Genomic DNA, 24,239 nt, shown 5'->3' with positions numbered 1-24,239 from the left:
TATCAATATCTATCAAAAGAGAAAAACAGATAAATGTTTCAAATGTGACCCTTCGTTAGATGTTAAGCTGTCTTTTTTCTTTACAGATGGTGAAGGACATATTGTGTATCTCCAACGTTATCTACTTTTATTTTTATACCTGGCCAAGTAGTGCTTGATGCTGATACTGGGAGCAAACATTCTCCAGCAGCAACAACCCCCACCTTGACGAAGACATAAAGAATTGGCCAAAACATGAAAGAAGTGTGGAAATATGGAAAATATTGATGCAGTTATGACTGGCCACATGGTGGTTAATGTTAATTGTTCCCATATTAATGACAACTTGTAAAATATGTATTATTTCATCAACATATTTGCAATACAAACTTGAAGTGGTTTTAAATTAAAGGCAGTTGCAGGATGAATGGTTAAAGGGGTGAAGACTAACTCTTGAAATATCTTTTTTATATGTATGTAATCTAATCCTGATCCAGACATAACCTTGATCCAGGGTTGATTTATTTTGGCAGAATAGGTATGTGCTATACAAAAGCTGGAGCTAACAGATCCAAGATTGTCACAGACAAGGGCCTGCCAATGCGAAGCAAGGATTATCTGAGGAATGCTGCAATTCAGCTATGAACATATTAAAATCTGTTTTTGGCAATCAAGTTACTGCAACATAATTAAAGTAAAATACTCATGAACTATGTAAAAACCAGCCTTGGGTTAAAGCTATTACATCAAAGGTTGGATTCCTCCCTAGGGGATGAGTATGGGAGTCTTCCTCAAAGACATGAACAATAAAGGAGGATTTCAACTTGGTCCAGTGGTAGAACTCTCGCATGAGTCAGAAGATTGAAGGGTTGAAGCCCCCCTCAAGGGACGAGCCCATAATCTAGGCTGACTGATCAGCGCAGTACTGAGGGTGTTCCCATTCCTGATCCAAAGTCGGGACCCAGCGTTGTAGTGACGGAGGTATACCAGCCTCCACAAAGGTGCACGGGTGCCCCATCAGTGGAGTTCACGCCGGGCAAGTGGCATCAATCTCCAAAAAGGTCAATTTTTTTAAAAAATCACCTCGATCAAGATGCTGAGGAGAATGTGGTTGGGGTTGGGGTCCGGCAAACCCCCCTTCCCACCCCCAAATGGCTGCTGCTGCCTATCTGCCTATACTAATGAGCTGCCCCTGTGGGATCAGCGCTGTTGAGCATGATTCCAGTGTAAATGTCAGGATCACAACCCACTTGAATCTTGAGGCTATTAACTAGCTAATTATTTCTATGCTGCCTGTGGGGCCTTATTGTGCACAAATTGGTGCCGCATTTGCCTACAAAAAAACAACAGTGGCTATACTTCAAAAGTAATTCATTGACTGTGAAGCACTTGGTATGTCCTGGGGATGTGAAAGGCGCTATATAAATTGCATGCTGTTTCTCTTTTTTCTTTCATTTACAAACGAACCTATTAGGAACATAGGAACCGGAGTAGGCCATTCACTCCCTCAATCCTGTTCCGCCGTTCAATTGGATCATGGCTGATCTGTACCTCAACTCCATTTACCAGCCATTGTTACATATCCCTTCATACCCTTACCTAACAAAACCTATCTATCTGTCTTGTAAATCTCAATTGACCCAGCATCCACAGCCTTTTAAGGTAGCAAGTTCCAGATTTCCATTAGAATTGTGTGAAAAAGTACTTCCTGATTTCACTCCTAAATGGCCTCACTCTAATTTTAAGATCATCCCTCCTCAAAGGGCTTACACAGTCAATTACATGGTATATTCTGTGCTTACCTGCTCCCACAATGTGCTACGCTTGAAAGGACAATGATGTACTCCCTTATTTGAATAGCATCATAATACCCCCCTCCCCACATCTGCCTAAATTGATAACAGGCAGAAATTTGGTGTAACTGAATTCCGTCCCGATTGCCACCTCCACACACCCAGATAACGTTTGTTTTGCGCCCAGAATTTCAGGGCTAATGTCTCATCCAAATGATGGCACCTCTTACAAAGCAGTACTCCTTTAGTACTGTTTCAGAGTGTCAGCCTAGATTATGAGTTTAAGTCCTGGTGTGGGGCTCAAACCTACAACCTTGTGACTCAGAGGCAAGAGTAATAGCAACTGCGCCAAGCTGGCAAAAGCAGCACCAATTAAGAGCTGGTTAAATATTCTATTCTGGATTCATTGGCACCGGAAATATCTAAATAAACACAATCGCAATGTTGGCACAGCGTTCACCACTAAGTGCTGGTAACAGGGAGACACTCCCTGCCTCGCTTCCTTCCTAAACTACCAATTTACAGACACTGACATGCAATCTAACTTAGTGACAGATTATTAAAATACACCGTGTTTGGAGCAATGACTGAGGCCAGTCTGAGGAACTGTATGGAGTTTAGCAAATAAATCTAACTTCCCTGTATGAATTAATTATCCGATTGAGACACCAAATGATCTGTATCTGCACACGAGAGGTATATGATCTGCCAAACAAATGCTGCCCACAAGTCTCTGAGTTCCTGCAGGTGGATTTTCTACATTTTGATTAGGAACTGTAGCTTTTTTACATTATTTGGCTTCAGAACCTGTAACATCCTTGGATTTTGAGTGTCGCATGGCTGTCAATGAACAACAATACATCTCTTCTCCCCACTTCAACACAGACACTAATTATACTAGCAGGAATCGGACATTGTTGTTATACTAGAATGGATCAGATATTGTCCTTACACCAGAAGGGAATGGGCACGGTTGTTACACCACCATGGATTGTCACTGTCCTGACACCACCATGGATTGGACACTGTCCTTGCACCACCAAGGATTGGACACAGTCCTTACACCACCATGGATTGGACACAGTCCTCACACCACCATGGATTGGACACTGTCCTTGCACCACCAGGGATTGGACACAGTCCTCACACCACCATGGATTGGACACTGTCCTTGCACCACCATGGATTGGACACTGTCCTTACACCACCATGGATTGGACACTGTGCTTACACCACCATGGATTGGACACTGTGCTGACACCACCATGGATTGGACACTGTCCTTACATCACCATGGATTGGACACTGTCCTTACACCCCATGGATTGGACACTGTCCTTACACTAGCATGGATTGGACACTGTCCTTACATCAGCAGGGATTGGACACTGTCCTTACACCACCATGGATTGGACACTGTCCTTACATCAGCAGGGATTGGACACTGTCCTTACACCACCATGGATTGGACACTTTCCTTACACCACCATGGATTGGACACTGTCCTTACACCACCATGGATTGGACACTGTCCTTACACCACCATGGATTGGACACTGTCCTTACACCACAATGGATTGGACACTGTCCTTACACCCCACGGATTGGACACTGTCCTTACACCACCATGGATTGGACACTGTCCTTACACCACCATGGATTGGACACTGTCCTTACACCACCATGGATTGGACACTGTCCTTACACCCCACGGATTGGACACTGTCCTTACACCACCATGGATTGGACACTGTCCTTACACCACCATGGATTGGACACTGTCCTTACATCAGCAGGGATTGGACACTGTCCTTACACCACCATGGATTGGACACTGTCCTTACATTAGCAGGGATTGGACACTGTCCTTACACCACCATGGATTGGACACTTTCCTTACACCACCATGGATTGGACACTGTCCTTACACCACCATGGATTGGACACTGTCCTTACACCACCATGGATTGGACACTGTCCTTACACCACCATGGATTGGACACTGTCCTTACACCACCATGGATTGGACACTGTCCTTACACCCCACGGATTGGACACTGTCCTTACACCACCATGGATTGGACACTGTCCTTACACCACCATGGATTGGACACTGTCCTTACACCACCATGGATTGGACACTGTCCTTACATCACCATGGATTGCACACGGTCCTTACACCACCATGGATTGGACACTGTCCTTACACCACCATGGATTGGACACTGTCCTTCCACCCCACGGATTGGACACTGTCCTTACACCACCATGGATTGGACACTGTCCTTACACCCCACGGATTGGACACTGTCCTTACACCCCACGGATTGGACACTGTCCTTACACCACCATGGATTGGACACTGTCCTTACACCACCATGGATTGGACACTGTCCTTACACCCCACGGATTGGACACTGTCCTTACACCACCATGGATTGGACACTGTCCTTACACCACCATGGATTGGACACTGTCCTTACACCACCATGGATTGGACACTGTCCTTACACCACCATGGATTGGACACTTTCCTTACACCACCATGGATTGGACACTGTCCTTACACCACCATGGATAGGACACTGTCCTTACACCACCATGGATTGGACACTGTCCTTACACCACCATGGATTGGACACTGTCCTTACACCACCATGGACTGGACACTGTCCTTACACCCCACGGATTGGACACTGTCCTTACACCACCATGGATTGGACACTGTCCATACACCACCATGGATTGGACACTGTCCTTACACCACCATGGATTGGACACTTTCCTTACACCACCATGGATTGGACACTGTCCTTACACCACCATGGATTGGATACTGTCCTTAGATCACCAGGGATTGGACACTGTCCTTACACCACCATGGATTGGACACTGTCCTTACACCACCATGGATTGGACACTTTCCTTACACCACCATGGATTGGACACTGTCCTTACACCACCATGGATTGGACACTGTCCTTACACCACCATGGATTGGACACTGTCCTTACACCACCATGGATTGGACACTGTCCTTACACCACCATGGACTGGACACTGTCCTTACACCCCACGGATTGGACACTGTCCTTACACCACCATGGATTGGACACTGTCCATACACCACCATGGATTGGACACTGTCCTTACACCACCATGGATTGGACACTTTCCTTACACCACCATGGATTGGACACTGTCCTTACACCACCATGGATTGGATACTGTCCTTACATCACCATGGATTGGACACTGTCCTTACACCACCATGGATTGGACACTGTCCTTACACCACCATGGATTGGACACTGTCCTTACACCATCATGGATTGGATACTGTCCTTACACCACCATGGATTGGACACTGTCCTTACACCACCATGGATTGGATACTGTCATTACACCACCATGGATTGGACACTGTCCTTACACCACCATGGATTGGACACTGTCCTTACACCACCATGGATTGGACACTGTCATTACACCACCATGGATTGGACACTGTCCTTACACCACCATGGATTGGAAACTGTACTTACACCACCATGGATTGGACACTGTCCTTACACCCCACGGATTGGACACTGTCCTTACACCACCATGGATTGGACACTGTCCTTACACCACCATGGATTGGACAATGTCCTTACACCACCATGGATTGGACACTGTTGTTACACCACCATGGATTGGACACTGTTCTTACACCACCATGGATTGGACACTGTCCTTACACCACCATGGATTGGATACTGTCCTTACATCACCATGGATTGGACACTGTCCTTACACCACCATGGATTGGACACTGTCCTTACACCACCATGGATTGGACACTGTCCTTACACCATCATGGATTGGATACTGTCCTTACACCACCATGGATTGGACACTGTCCTTACACCACCATGGTTTGGATACTGTCATTACACCACCATGGATTGGACACTGTCCTGACACCACCATGGATTGGACACTGTACTTACACCACCATGGATTCGACGCTGTCCTTAGATCACCATGGATTGGACACTGTCCTTGCACCCCACGGATTGGACACTGTCCTTACACCACCATGGATTGGACACTGTCCTTACACCACCATGGATTGGACACTGTCCTTACACCACCATGGATTGGACACTGTTGTTACACCACCATGGATTGGACACTGTTCTTACACCACCATGGATTGGACACTGTCATTACACCACCATGGATTGGACACTGTCCTTACATCACCATGGATTGGACACTGTACTTACACCACCATGGATTGGACACTGTTGTTACACCACCATGGATTGGACACTGTTCTTACACCACCATGGATTGGACACTGTCCTTACACCACCATGGATTGGACACTGTTCTTACACCACCATGGATTGGACACTGTCCTTACACCACCATGGATTGGACACTGTCCTTACACCACCATGGATTGGACACTGTTCTTACACCACCATGGATTGGACACTGTCCTTACACCACCATGGATTGGACACTGTCCTTACATCACCATGGATTGGACACTGTCCTTACACCACCATGGATTGGACGCTGTTCTTACACCACCATGGATTGGAAACTGTCCTTACATCAGCAGGGATTGGACACTGTCCTTACACCACCATGGATTGGACACTGTCCATACCCCACCATGGATTGGACACTGTCCTTACATCACCATGGATTGGACACTGTCCTTACACCACCATGGATTGGACACTGTTGCTACACCACCATGGATTGGACACTGTCCTTACACCACCATGGACTGTCACTGTTCTTACACCACCATGGATTGGAAACTGTCCTTAGATCACCATGGAGTGGACACTGTCCTTTCACCACCAGGAATTGGGCACTGTCCTTACACCACCATGGATTGGACACTGTCGTTACACCACCATGGATTGGACACTGTCCTGACACCACCATGGATTGGACACTGTCGTTACACCACCATGGATTGGACACTGTCCTGACACCAGCATGGATTGGACACTGTCCTTACACCACCATGGATTGGACACTGTCCTTACACCACCATGGATTGGACACTGTCCTTACACCACCATGGATTGGACACTGTCCTTACACCACCATGGATTGGACACTGTCCTTACACCACCATGGATTGGACACTGTCCTTACACCACCATGGATTGCACACTGTCCTTACACCCCACGGATTGGACACTGTCCTTACACCACCATGGATTGGACACTGTCCTTACACCACCATGGATTGGATACTGTCCTTACATCACCATGGATTGGACACTGTCCTTACACCACCATGGATTGGACACTGTCCTGACACCACCATGGATTGGACACTGTCCTTACACCATCATGGATTGGATACTGTCCTTACACCACCATGGATTGGACACTGTCCTTACACCACCATGGATTGGATACTGTCCTTACACCACCATGGATTGGACACTGTCCTTACACCACCATGGATTGGACACTGTACTTACACCACCATGGATTGGACACTGTCCTTACACCACCAGTGATTGGACACTGTCCTTACACCCCACGGATTGGACACTGTCCTTACACCACCATGGATTGGACACTGTTGTTACACACCATGGATTGGACACTGTCCTTACACCACCATGGATTGGACACTGTCCTTACACCCCACGGATTGGACACTGTCCTTACACCACCATGGATTGGACACTGTCGTCACACCACCATGGATTGGACACTGTCCTTTCACCACCATGGATTGGACACTGTCCTTACACCACCATGGATTGGACACTGTCCTTACACCACCATGGATTGGATACTGTCCTTACACCACCATGGATTGGACACTGTCCTTACACCACCATGGATTGGACACTGTACTTACACCACCATGGATTGGACACTGTCCTTACACCACCAGTGATTGGACACTGTCCTTACACCCCACGGATTGGACACTGTCCTTACACCACCATGGATTGGACACTGTCCTTACACCACCATGGATTGGACACTGTCCTTACACCACCATGGATTGGACACTGTTGTTACACCACCATGGATTGGACACTGTTCTTACACCACCATGGATTGGACACTGTCCTTACACCACCATGGATTGGACACTGTTGTTACACCACCATGGATTGGACACTGTCCTTACACCACCATGGATTGGACACTGTTGCTACACCACCATGGATTGGACACTGTCCTTACACCACCATGGACTGTCACTGTTCTTACACCACCATGGATTGGACACTGTCCTTACACCACCATGGACTGTCACTGTTCTTACACCACCATCCATTGGACACTGTTCTTACATCACCAGGGATTGGAAATTGTCCTTAGATCACCATGGAATGGACACTGTCCTTTCACCACCAGGAATTGGGCACTGTCGTTACACCACCATGGATTGGACACTGTCCTGACACCACCATGGACTGGACACTGTCCTTACACCACCATGGATTGGACACTGTCCTTACACCACCATGGATTGGACTCTGTCCTTACACCACCATGGATTGGACACTGTCCTGACACCACCATGGACTGGACACTGTCCTTACACCACCATGGATTGGACACTGTCCTGACACCACCATGGACTGGACACTGTCCTTACACCACCATGGATTGGACACTGTCCTTACACCACCATGGATTGGACTCTGTCCTTACACCACCATGGATTGGACACTGTCCTGACACCACCATGGACTGGACACTGTCCTTACACCACCATGGATTGGACACTGTCCTTACACCACCATGGATTGGACACTGTCCTTACACCACCATGGATTGGACACTGTCCTTACAACACCATGGATTGGACACTGTCCTTACACCAGCAGAGATTGGACTCTCACCTTACACAAGCATGGATTGGACACTGTCCTTACACCATCATGGATTGGACACTGTCCTTACAACACCATGGATTGGACACTGTCCTTACACCAGCAGAGATTGGACTCTCACCTTACACCACCATGGATTGGACACTGTCCTTACACCGCCATGGATTGGACACTGTCCTTACACCACCAGTGATTGGATACTGTCCTTACACCACCATGGATTGGACACTGTCCTTACACCGCCATGGATTGGACACTGTTCTTACACCACCATGGATTGGACGTACACCATCAGGGATTGGACACTGTCCTTACGCCAGCAGGGATTGGACACTGACCTTACACCACCATGGATTGGACACTCACCTTACACAAGCAGGGATTGGACACTGTCCTTACACCACCATGGATTGGACACTGTCATTACACCACCATGGATTGGACACTGTCCTTACACCACCAGCGATTGGACACTGTCCTTACATCACCATGGATTGGACACTGTCCTTACACCACCATGGATTGGACACTGTCCTTACACCACCAGTGATTGGATACTGTCCTTACACCACCATGGATTGGACACTGTCCTTACACCACCATGGATTGGACACTGTCCTTACACCACCATGGATTGGACACTGTTCTTACACCACCATGGATTGGACACTGTCCTTACACCACCAGTGATTGGACACTGTCCTTACACCACCATGGACTGTCACTGTTCTTACACCACCATGGATTGGACACTGTCCTTACACCACCATCCATTGGACACTGTTCTTACATAACCAGGGATTGGACACTGTCCTTACACCATCATGGATTGGATACTGTCCTTACACCACCATGGATTGGACACTGTCCTTACACCACCATGGATTGGATACTGTCATTACACCACCATGGATTGGACACTGTCCTTACACCACCATGGATTGGACACTGTCCTTACACCACCATGGATTGGACACTGTCATTACACCACCATGGATTGGACACTGTCCTTACACCACCATGGATTGGAAACTGTACTTACACCACCATGGATTGGACACTGTCCTTACACCCCACGGATTGGACACTGTCCTTACACCACCATGGATTGGACACTGTCCTTACACCACCATGGATTGGACACTGTCCTTACACCACCATGGATTGGACACTGTTGTTACACCACCATGGATTGGACACTGTTCTTACACCACCATGGATTGGACACTGTCCTTACACCACCATGGATTGGACACTGTCCTTACACCACCATGGATTGGACACTGTCCTTACACCACCATGGATTGGACACTGTCCTTTCACCCCACGGATTGGACACTGTCCTTACACCACCATGGATTGGACACTGTCCTTACACCACCATGGATTGGACACTGTCCTTACATCACCATGGATTGGACACTGTCCTTACACCACCATGGATTGGACACTGTCCTTACATCACCATGGATTGCACACTGTCCTTACACCACCATGGATTGGACACTGTCCTTACAGCACCATGGATTGGACACTGTCCTTACACCCCACGGATTGGACACTGTCCTTACACAACCATGGATTGGACACTGTCCTTACACCACCATGGATTGGACACTGTCGTTACATCACCATGGATTGGACACTGTCCTTACACCACCATGGATTGGACACTGTCCTTACACCACCATGGATTGGACACTGTCCTTACATCACCATGGATTGGACACTGTCCTTACACCACCATGGATTGGAAACTGTCCTTACATCAGCAGGGATTGGACACTGTTGTTACACCACCATGGATTGGACACTGTTCTTACACCACCATGGATTGGACACTGTCCTTACACCACCATGGATTGGACACTGTTCTTACACCACCATGGATTGGACACTGTGCTTACACCACCATGGATTGGACACTTTCCTTACACCACCATGGATTGGACACTGTCCTTACACCACCATGGATTGGACACTGTCCTTACACCACCATGGATTGGACACTGTCCTTACACCACCATGGATTGGACACTGTCCTTACACCACCATGGATTGGACACTGTCCTTACACCACCATGGATTGGACACTGTCCTTACACCACCATGGATTGGACACTGTCCTTACACCCCATGGATTGGACACTGTCCTTACACCACCATGGATTGGACACTGTCCTTACACCACCATGGATTGGACACTGTCCTTACACCACCATGGATTGGACACTGTCCTTACACCCCACGGATTGGACACTGTCCTTACACCACCATGGATTGGACACTGTCCATACACCACCATGGATTGGACACTTTCCTTACACCACCATCGATTGGACACTGTTGTTACACCACCATGGATTGGATACTGTCCTTACATCACCATGGATTGGACACTGTCCTTACACCACCATGGATTGGACACTGTCCTTACACCACCATGGATTGGACACTGTCCTTACACCATCATGGATTGGATACTGTCCTTACACCACCATGGATTGGACACTGTCCTTACACCACCATGGATTGGATACTGTCATTACACCACCATGGATTGGACACTGTCCTTACACCACCATGGATTGGACACTGTCCTTACACCCCACGGATTGGACACTGTCCTTACACCACCATGGATTGGACACTGTCCTTACACCACCATGGATTGGACACTGTCCTTACACCACCATGGATTGGACACTGTTGTTACACCACCATGGATTGGACACTGTTGTTACACCACCATGGATTGGACACTGTCCTTACACCACCATGGATTGGACGCTGTTCTTACACCACCATGGATTGGATACTGTCCTTACACCACCATGGATTGGAAACTGTCCTTACATCAGCAGGGATTGGACACTGTCCTTACACCACCATGGATTGGACACTGTCCTTACACCACCATGGATTGGACACTGTCCTTACATCACCATGGATTGGACACTGTCCTTACACTACCATGGATTGGAGACTGTTGCTACACCACCATGGATTGGACACTGTCCTTACACCACCATGGACTGTCACTGTTCTTACACCACCATGGATTGGACACTGTCCTTACACCACCATGGACTGTCACTGTTCTTACACCACCATGGATTGGAAACTGTCCTTAGATCACCATGGAGTGGACACTGTCCTTTCACCACCAGGAATTGGGCACTGTCCTTACACCACCATGGATTGGACACTGTCGTTACACCACCATGGATTGGACACTGTCCTGACACCACCATGGATTGGACACTGTCCTTACACCACCATGGATTGGACACTGTCCTTACACCACCATGGATTGGACACTGTCCTTACACCACCATGGATTGGACACTGTCGTCACACCACCATGGATTGGACACTGTCCTTACACCACCATGGATTGGACACTGTCCTTACACCCCACGGATTGGACACTGTCCTTACACCACCATGGATTGGACACTGTCCTTACACCACCATGGATTGGATACTGTCCTTACATCACCATGGATTGGACACTGTCCTTACACCACCATGGATTGGACACTGTCCTTACACCACCATGGATTGGACACTGTCCTTACACCATCATGGATTGGATACTGTCCTTACACCACCATGGATTGGACACTGTCCTTACACCACCATGGATTGGATAAAGTCCTTACACCACCATGGATTGGACACTGTCCTTACACCACCATGGATTGGACACTGTACTTACACCACCATGGATTGGACACTGTCCTTACACCACCAGTGATTGGACACTGTCCTTACACCCCACGGATTGGACACTGTCCTTACACCACCATGGATTGGACACTGTTGTTACACACCATGGATTGGACACTGTCCTTACACCACCATGGATTGGACACTGTCCTTACACCCCACGGATTGGACACTGTCCTTACACCACCATGGATTGGACACTGTCGTCACACCACCATGGATTGGACACTGTCCTTACACCACCATGGATTGGACACTGTCCTGACACCACCATGGATTGGACACTGTCCTTACACTCCACGGATTGGACACTGTCCTTACACCACCATGGATTGGACACTGTCCTTACACCACCATGGATTGGACACTGTCCTTACACCACCATGGATTGGATACTGTCCTTACACCACCATGGATTGGACACTGTCGTCACACCACCATGGATTGGACACTGTCCTTACACCACCATGGATTGGACACTGTCCTTACACCCCACGGATTGGACACTGTCCTTGCACCACCATGGATTGGACACTGTCCTTACACCACCATGGATTGGATACTGTCCTTACATCACCATGGATTGGACACTGTCCTTACACCACCATGGATTGGACACTGTCCTTACACCACCATGGATTGGACACTGTCCTTACACCATCATGGATTGGATACTGTCCTTACACCACCATGGATTGGACACTGTCCTTACACCACCATGGATTGGATACTGTCCTTACACCACCATGGATTGGACACTGTCCTTACACCACCATGGATTGGACACTGTACTTACACCACCATGGATTGGACACTGTTCTTACACCACCATGGATTGGACACTGTCCTTACACCACCATGGATTGGACACTGTCCTTACACCACCATGGATTGGACACTGTCCTTACACCACCATGGATTGGACACTGTCCTTACACCACCATGGATTGGACACTGTCCTTTCACCCCACGGATTGGACACTGTCCTTACACCACCATGGATTGGACACTGTCCTTACACCACCATGGATTGGACACTGTCCTTACATCACCATGGATTGGACACTGTCCTTACACCACCATGGATTGGACACTGTCCTTACATCACCATGGATTGCACACTGTCCTTACACCACCATGGATTGGACACTGTCCTTACACCACCATGGATTGGACACTGTCCTTACACCCCACGGATTGGACACTGTCCTTACACAACCATGGATTGGACACTGTCCTTACACCACCATGGATTGGACACTGTCGTTACATCACCATGGATTGGACACTGTCCTTACACCACCATGGATTGGACACTGTCCTTACACCACCATGGATTGGACACTGTCCTTACATCACCATGGATTGGACACTGTCCTTACACCACCATGGATTGGAAACTGTCCTTACATCAGCAGGGATTGGACACTGTTGTTACACCACCATGGATTGGACACTGTTCTTACACCACCATGGATTGGACACTGTCCTTACACCACCATGGATTGGACACTGTTCTTACACCACCATGGATTGGACACTGTGCTTACACCACCATGGATTGGACACTTTCCTTACACCACCATGGATTGGACACTGTCCTTACACCACCATGGATTGGACACTGTCCTTACACCACCATGGATTGGACACTGTCCTTACACCACCATGGATTGGACACTGTCCTTACACCACCATGGATTGGACACTGTCCTTACACCACCATGGATTGGACACTGTCCTTACACCACCATGGATTGGACACTGTCCTTACACCCCATGGATTGGACACTGTCCTTACACCACCATGGATTGGACACTGTCCTTACACCACCATGGATTGGACACTGTCCTTACACCACCATGGATTGGACACTGTCCTTACACCCCACGGATTGGACACTGTCCTTACACCACCATGGATTGGACACTGTCCATACACCACCATGGATTGGACACTTTCCTTACACCACCATCGATTGGACACTGTTGTTACACCACCATGGATTGGATACTGTCCTTACATCACCATGGATTGGACACTGTCCTTACACCACCATGGATTGGACACTGTCCTTACACCACCATGGATTGGACACTGTCCTTACACCATCATGGATTGGATACTGTCCTTACACCACCATGGATTGGACACTGTCCTTACACCACCATGGATTGGATACTGTCATTACACCACCATGGATTGGACACTGTCCTTACACCACCATGGATTGGACACTGTCCTTACACCCCACGGATTGGACACTGTCCTTACACCACCATGGATTGGACACTGTCCTTACACCACCATGGATTGGACACTGTCCTTACACCACCATGGATTGGACACTGTTGTTACACCACCATGGATTGGACACTGTTGTTACACCACCATGGATTGGACACTGTCCTTACACCACCATGGATTGGACGCTGTTCTTACACCACCATGGATTGGATACTGTCCTTACACCACCATGGATTGGAAACTGTCCTTACATCAGCAGGGATTGGACACTGTCCTTACACCACCATGGATTGGACACTGTCCTTACACCACCATGGATTGGACACTGTCCTTACATCACCATGGATTGGACACTGTCCTTACACTACCATGGATTGGAGACTGTTGCTACACCACCATGGATTGGACACTGTCCTTACACCACCATGGACTGTCACTGTTCTTACACCACCATGGATTGGACACTGTCCTTACACCACCATGGACTGTCACTGTTCTTACACCACCATGGATTGGAAACTGTCCTTAGATCACCATGGAGTGGACACTGTCCTTTCACCACCAGGAATTGGGCACTGTCCTTACACCACCATGGATTGGACACTGTCGTTACACCACCATGGATTGGACACTGTCCTGACACCACCATGGATTGGACACTGTCCTTACACCACCATGGATTGGACACTGTCCTTACACCACCATGGATTGGACACTGTCCTTACACCACCATGGATTGGACACTGTCGTCACACCACCATGGATTGGACACTGTCCTTACACCACCATGGATTGGACACTGTCCTTACACCCCACGGATTGGACACTGTCCTTACACCACCATGGATTGGACACTGTCCTTACACCACCATGGATTGGATACTGTCCTTACATCACCATGGATTGGACACTGTCCTTACACCACCATGGATTGGACACTGTCCTTACACCACCATGGATTGGACACTGTCCTTACACCATCATGGATTGGATACTGTCCTTACACCACCATGGATTGGACACTGTCCTTACACCACCATGGATTGGATACTGTCCTTACACCACCATGGATTGGACACTGTCCTTACACCACCATGGATTGGACACTGTACTTACACCACCATGGATTGGACACTGTCCTTACACCACCAGTGATTGGACACTGTCCTTACACCCCACGGATTGGACACTGTCCTTACACCACCATGGATTGGACACTGTTGTTACACACCATGGATTGGACACTGTCCTTACACCACCATGGATTGGACACTGTCCTTACACCCCACGGATTGGACACTGTCCTTACACCACCATGGATTGGACACTGTCGTCACACCACCATGGATTGGACACTGTCCTTACACCACCATGGATTGGACACTGTCCTTACACCACCATGGATTGGACACTGTCCTTACACTCCACGGATTGGACACTGTCCTTACACCACCATGGATTGGACACTGTCCTTACACCACCATGGATTGGACACTGTCCTTACACCACCATGGATTGGATACTGTCCTTACACCACCATGGATTGGACACTGTCGTCACACCACCATGGATTGGACACTGTCCTTACACCACCATGGATTGGACACTGTCCTTACATCCCACGGATTGGACACTGTCCTTGCACCACCATGGATTGGACACTGTCCTTACACCACCATGGATTGGATACTGTCCTTACATCACCATGGATTGGACACTGTCCTTACACCACCATGGATTGGACACTGTCCTTACACCACCATGGATTGGACACTGTCCTTACACCATCATGGATTGGATACTGTCCTTACACCACCATGGATTGGACACTGTCCTTACACCACCATGGATTGGATACTGTCCTTACACCACCATGGATTGGACACTGTCCTTACACCACCATGGATTGGACACTGTACTTACACCACCATGGATTGGACACTGTCCTTACACCACCAGTGATTGGACACTGTCCTTACACCCCACGGATTGGACACTGTCCTTACACCACCATGGATTGGACACTGTTGTTACACCACCATGGATTGGACACTGTCCTTACACCACCATGGATTGGACACTGTCCTTACACCACCATGGATTGGACCCTGTCCTTACACCACCATGGATTGGACACTGTCGTCACACCACCATGGATTAGACACTGTCCTTACACCACCATGGATTGGACACTGTCCTTACACCACCATGGATTGGACACTGTCCTTAAACTCCACGGATTGGACACTGTCCTTACACCACCATGGATTGGACACTGTCCTTACACCACCATGGATTGGACACTGTCCTTACACCACCATGGATTGGATACTGTCCTTACACCCCACGGATTGGACACTGTCCTTACACCACCATGGATTGGACACTGTCCATACACCACCATGGATTGGACACTGTCCTTACACCACCATGGATTGGACACTTTCCTTACACCACCATGGATTGGACACTGTTGTTACACCACCATGGATTGGATACTGTCCTTACATCACCATGGATTGGACACTGTCCTTACACCACCATGGATTGGACACTGTCCTTACACCACCATGGATTGGACACTGTCCTTACACCATCATGGATTGGATACTGTCCTTACACCACCATGGATTGGACACTGTCCTTACACCACCATGGTTTGGATACTGTCATTACACCACCATGGATTGGACACTGTCCTGACACCACCATGGATTGGACACTGTACTTACACCACCATGGATTCGACGCTGTCCTTAGATCACCATGGATTGGACACTGTCCTTACACCCCACGGATTGGACACTGTCCTTACACCACCATGGATTGGACACTGTCCTTACACCACCATGGATTGGACACTGTCCTTACACCACCATGGATTGGACACTGTTGTTACACCACCATGGATTGGACACTGTTCTTACACCACCATGGATTGGACACTGTCCTTACACCACCATGGATTGGACACTGTCCTTACATCACCATGGATTGGACACTGTCCTTACACCACCATGGATTGGACACTGTTGTTACACCACCATGGATTGGACACTGTTCTTACACCACCATGGATTGGACACTGTCCTTACACCACCATGGATTGGACACTGTTCTTACACCACCATGGATTGGACACTGTCCTTACACCACCATGGATTGGACACTGTCCTTACACCACCATGGATTGGACACTGTTCTTACACCACCATGGATTGGACACTGTCCTTACACCACCATGGATTGGACACTGTCCTTACATCACCATGGATTGGACACTGTCCTTACACCACCATGGATTGGACGCTGTTCTTACACCACCATGGATTGGAAACTGTCCTTACATCAGCAGGGATTGGACACTGTCCTTACACCACCATGGATTGGACACTGTCCTTACCCCACCATGGATTGGACACTGTCCTTACATCACCATGGATTGGACACTGTCCTTACACCACCATGGATTGGACACTGTTGCTACACCACCATGGATTGGACACTGTCCTTACACCACCATGGACTGTCACTGTTCTTACACCACCATGGATTGGACACTGTCCTTACACCCCACGGATTGGACACTGTCCTTACACCACCATGGATTGGACACTGTCCTTACACCACCATGGATTGGATACTGTCCTTACATCACCATGGATTGGACACTGTCCTTACACCACCATGGATTGGACACTGTCCTTACACCACCATGGATTGGACACTGTCCTTACACCATCATGGATTGGATACTGTCCTTACACCACCATGGATTGAACACTGTCCTTACACCACCATGGATTGGATACTGTCCTTACACCACCATGGATTGGACACTGTCCTTACACCACCATGGATTGGACACTGTACTTACACCACCATGGATTGGACACTGTCCTTACACCACCAGTGATTGGACACTGTCCTTACACCCCACGGATTGGACACTGTCCTTACACCACCATGGATTGGACACTGTTGTTACACACCATGGATTGGACACTGTCCTTACACCACCATGGATTGGACACTGTCCTTACACCCCACGGATTGGACACTGTCCTTACACCACCATGGATTGGACACTGTCGTCACACCACCATGGATTGGACACTGTCCTTACACCACCATGGATTGGACACTGTCCTTACACCACCATGGATTGGACACTGTCCTTACACTCCACGGATTGGACACTGTCCTTACAACACCATGGATTGGACACTGTCCTTACACCACCATGGATTGGACACTGTCCTTACACCACCATGGATTGGATACTGTCCTTACACCACCATGGATTGGACACTGTCGTCACACCACCATGGATTGGACACTGTCCTTACACCACCATGGATTGGACACTGTCCTTACACCCCACGGATTGGACACTGTCCTTGCACCACCATGGATTGGACACTGTCCTTACACCACCATGGATTGGATACTGTCCTTACATCACCATGGATTGGACACTGTCCTTACACCACCATGGATTGGACACTGTCCTTACACCACCATGGATTGGACACTGTCCTTACACCATCATGGATTGGATACTGTCCTTACACCACCATGGATTGGACACTGTCCTTACACCACCATGGATTGGATACTGTCCTTACACCACCATGGATTGGACACTGTCCTTACACCACCATGGATTGGACACTGTACTTACACCACCATGGATTGGACACTGTCCTTACACCACCAGTGATTGGACACTGTCCTTACACCCCACGGATTGGACACTGTCCTTACACCACCATGGATTGGACACTGTTGTTACACCACCATGGATTGGACACTGTCCTTACACCACCATGGATTGGACACTGTCCTTACACCACCATGGATTGGACCCTGTCCTTACACCACCATGGATTGGACACTGTCGTCACACCACCATGGATTAGACACTGTCCTTACACCACCATGGATTGGACACTGTCCTTACACCACCATGGATTGGACACTGTCCTTAAACTCCACGGATTGGACACTGTCCTTACACCACCATGGATTGGACACTGTCCTTACACCACCATGGATTGGACACTGTCCTTACACCACCATGGATTGGATACTGTCCTTACACCCCACGGATTGGACACTGTCCTTACACCACCATGGATTGGACACTGTCCATACACCACCATGGATTGGACACTGTCCTTACACCACCATGGATTGGACACTTTCCTTACACCACCATGGATTGGACACTGTCGTTACACCACCATGGATTGGATACTGTCCTTACATCACCATGGATTGGACACTGTCCTTACACCACCATGGATTGGACACTGTCCTTACACCACCATGGATTGGACACTGTCCTTACACCATCATGGATTGGATACTGTCCTTACACCACCATGGATTGGACACTGTCCTTACACCACCATGGTTTGGATACTGTCATTACACCACCATGGATTGGACACTGTCCTGACACCACCATGGATTGGACACTGTACTTACACCACCATGGATTCGACGCTGTCCTTAGATCACCATGGATTGGACACTGTCCTTACACCCCACGGATTGGACACTGTCCTTACACCACCATGGATTGGACACTGTCCTTACACCACCATGGATTGGACACTGTCCTTACACCACCATGGATTGGACACTGTTGTTACACCACCATGGATTGGACACTGTTCTTACACCACCATGGATTGGACACTGTCCTTACACCACCATGGATTGGACACTGTCCTTACATCACCATGGATTGGACACTGTCCTTACACCACCATGGATTGGACACTGTTGTTACACCACCATGGATTGGACACTGTTCTTACACCACCATGGATTGGACACTGTCCTTACACCACCATGGATTGGACACTGTTCTTACACCACCATGGATTGGACACTGTCCTTACACCACCATGGATTGGACACTGTCCTTACACCACCATGGATTGGACACTGTTCTTACACCACCATGGATTGGACACTGTCCTTACACCACCATGGATTGGACACTGTCCTTACATCACCATGGATTGGACACTGTCCTTACACCACCATGGATTGGACGCTGTTCTTACACCACCATGGATTGGAAACTGTCCTTACATCAGCAGGGATTGGACACTGTCCTTACACCACCATGGATTGGACACTGTCCTTACCCCACCATGGATTGGACACTGTCCTTACATCACCATGGATTGGACACTGTCCTTACACCACCATGGATTGGACACTGTTGCTACACCACCATGGATTGGACACTGTCCTTACACCACCATGGACTGTCACTGTTCTTACACCACCATGGATTGGAAACTGTCCTTAGATCACCATGGAGTGGACACTGTCCTTTCACCACCAGGAATTGGGCACTGTCCTTACACCACCATGGATTGGATACTGTCCTTACACCCCACGGATTGGACACTGTCCTTACACCACCATGGATTGGACACTGTCCATACACCACCATGGATTGGACACTGTCCTTACACCACCATGGATTGGACACTTTCCTTACACCACCATGGATTGGACACTGTTGTTACACCACCATGGATTGGATACTGTCCTTACATCACCATGGATTGGACACTGTCCTTACACCACCATGGATTGGACACTGTCCTTACACCACCATGGATTGGACACTGTCCTTACACCATCATGGATTGGATACTGTCCTTACACCACCATGGATTGGACACTGTCCTTACACCACCATGGTTTGGATACTGTCATTACACCACCATGGATTGGACACTGTCCTGACACCACCATGGATTGGACACTGTACTTACACCACCATGGATTCGACGCTGTCCTTAGATCACCATGGATTGGACACTGTCCTTACACCCCACGGATTGGACACTGTCCTTACACCACCATGGATTGGACACTGTCCTTACACCACCATGGATTGGACACTGTCCTTACACCACCATGGATTGGACACTGTTGTTACACCACCATGGATTGGACACTGTTCTTACACCACCATGGATTGGACACTGTCCTTACACCACCATGGATTGGACACTGTCCTTACATCACCATGGATTGGACACTGTCCTTACACCACCATGGATTGGACACTGTTGTTACACCACCATGGATTGGACACTGTTCTTACACCACCATGGATTGGACACTGTCCTTACACCACCATGGATTGGACACTGTTCTTACACCACCATGGATTGGACACTGTCCTTACACCACCATGGATTGGACACTGTCCTTACACCACCATGGATTGGACACTGTTCTTACACCACCATGGATTGGACACTGTCCTTACACCACCATGGATTGGACACTGTCCTTACATCACCATGGATTGGACACTGTCCTTACACCACCATGGATTGGACGCTGTTCTTACACCACCATGGATTGGAAACTGTCCTTACATCAGCAGGGATTGGACACTGTCCTTACACCACCATGGATTGGACACTGTCCTTACCCCACCATGGATTGGACACTGTCCTTACATCACCATGGATTGGACACTGTCCTTACACCACCATGGATTGGACACTGTTGCTACACCACCATGGATTGGACACTGTCCTTACACCACCATGGACTGTCACTGTTCTTACACCACCATGGATTGGAAACTGTCCTTAGATCACCATGGAGTGGACACTGTCCTTTCACCACCAGGAATTGGGCACTGTCCTTACACCACCATGGATTGGACACTGTCGTTACACCACCATGGATTGGACACTGTCCTGACACCACCATGGATTGGACACTGTCGTTACACCACCATGGATTGGACACTGTCCTGACACCAGCATGGATTGGACACTGTCCTTACACCACCATGGATTGGACACTGTCCTTACACCACCATGGATTGGACACTGTCCTTACACCACCATGGATTGGACACTGTCCTTACACCACCATGGATTGGACACTGTCCTTACACCACCATGGATTGGACACTGTCCTTACACCACCATGGATTGGACACTGTCCTTACACCCCACGGATTGGACACTGTCCTTACACCACCATGGATTGGACACTGTCCTTACACCACCATGGATTGGATACTGTCCTTACATCACCATGGATTGGACACTGTCCTTACACCACCATGGATTGGACACTGTCCTGACACCACCATGGATTGGACACTGTCCTTACACCATCATGGATTGGATACTGTCCTTACACCACCATGGATTGGACACTGTCCTTACACCACCATGGATTGGATACTGTCCTTACACCACCATGGATTGGACACTGTCCTTACACCACCATGGATTGGACACTGTACTTACACCACCATGGATTGGACACTGTCCTTACACCACCAGTGATTGGACACTGTCCTTACACCCCACGGATTGGACACTGTCCTTACACCACCATGGATTGGACACTGTCCTTACACCACCATGGATTGGACACTGTCCTTACACCACCATGGATTGGACACTGTTGTTACACCACCATGGATTGGACACTGTTCTTACACCACCATGGATTGGACACTGTCCTTACACCACCATGGACTGTCACTGTTCTTACACCACCATCCATTGGACACTGTTCTTACATCACCAGGGATTGGAAATTGTCCTTAGATCACCATGGAATGGACACTGTCCTTTCACCACCAGGAATTGGGCACTGTCGTTACACCACCATGGATTGGACACTGTCCTGACACCACCATGGACTGGACACTGTCCTTACACCACCATGGATTGGACACTGTCCTTACACCACCATGGATTGGACTCTGTCCTTACACCACCATGGATTGGACACTGTCCTGACACCACCATGGACTGGACACTGTCCTTACACCACCATGGATTGGACACTGTCCTGACACCACCATGGACTGGACACTGTCCTTACACCACCATGGATTGGACACTGTCCTTACACCACCATGGATTGGACTCTGTCCTTACACCACCATGGATTGGACACTGTCCTGACACCACCATGGACTGGACACTGTCCTTACACCACCATGGATTGGACACTGTCCTTACACCACCATGGATTGGACACTGTCCTTACACCACCATGGATTGGACACTGTCCTTACAACACCATGGATTGGACACTGTCCTTACACCAGCAGAGATTGGACTCTCAGCTTACACAAGCATGGATTGGACACTGTCCTTACACCATCATGGATTGGACACTGTCCTTACAACACCATGGATTGGACACTGTCCTTACACCAGCAGAGATTGGACTCTCACCTTACACCACCATGGATTGGACACTGTCCTTACACCGCCATGGATTGGACACTGTCCTTACACCACCAGTGATTGGATACTGTCCTTACACCACCATGGATTGGACACTGTCCTTACACCGCCATGGATTGGACACTGTTCTTACACCACCATGGATTGGACGTACACCATCAGGGATTGGACACTGTCCTTACGCCAGCAGGGATTGGACACTGACCTTACACCACCATGGATTGGACACTCACCTTACACAAGCAGGGATTGGACACTGTCCTTACACCACCATGGATTGGACACTGTCATTACACCACCATGGATTGGACACTGTCCTTACACCACCAGCGAT

General features: G+C 48.6%; 1 long non-coding RNA gene across 1 annotated transcript in view; it reads left to right on the top strand.

Moving 5' to 3' along the window:
• LOC137332722 (uncharacterized) overlaps positions 1–1,906 on the top strand; it is a 99,012-nt gene extending 97,106 nt beyond the window's left edge. Inside the window, exon 3 of the long non-coding RNA XR_010965726.1 lies at positions 87–1,906. This is a non-coding gene — a long non-coding RNA (uncharacterized lncRNA). The remainder of the gene's footprint in view (positions 1–86) is intronic.
• The last annotated feature ends 22,333 nt before the right edge of the window (positions 1,907–24,239 follow it).

This window comes from Heptranchias perlo, chromosome 15, assembly GCF_035084215.1.
Source record: "Heptranchias perlo isolate sHepPer1 chromosome 15, sHepPer1.hap1, whole genome shotgun sequence".
NCBI lineage: Eukaryota > Metazoa > Chordata > Chondrichthyes > Hexanchiformes > Hexanchidae > Heptranchias > Heptranchias perlo.
The sequence above is the reverse complement of the archived record's forward strand: the minus strand, read 5'-3'. Positions and strand labels throughout refer to the sequence as shown.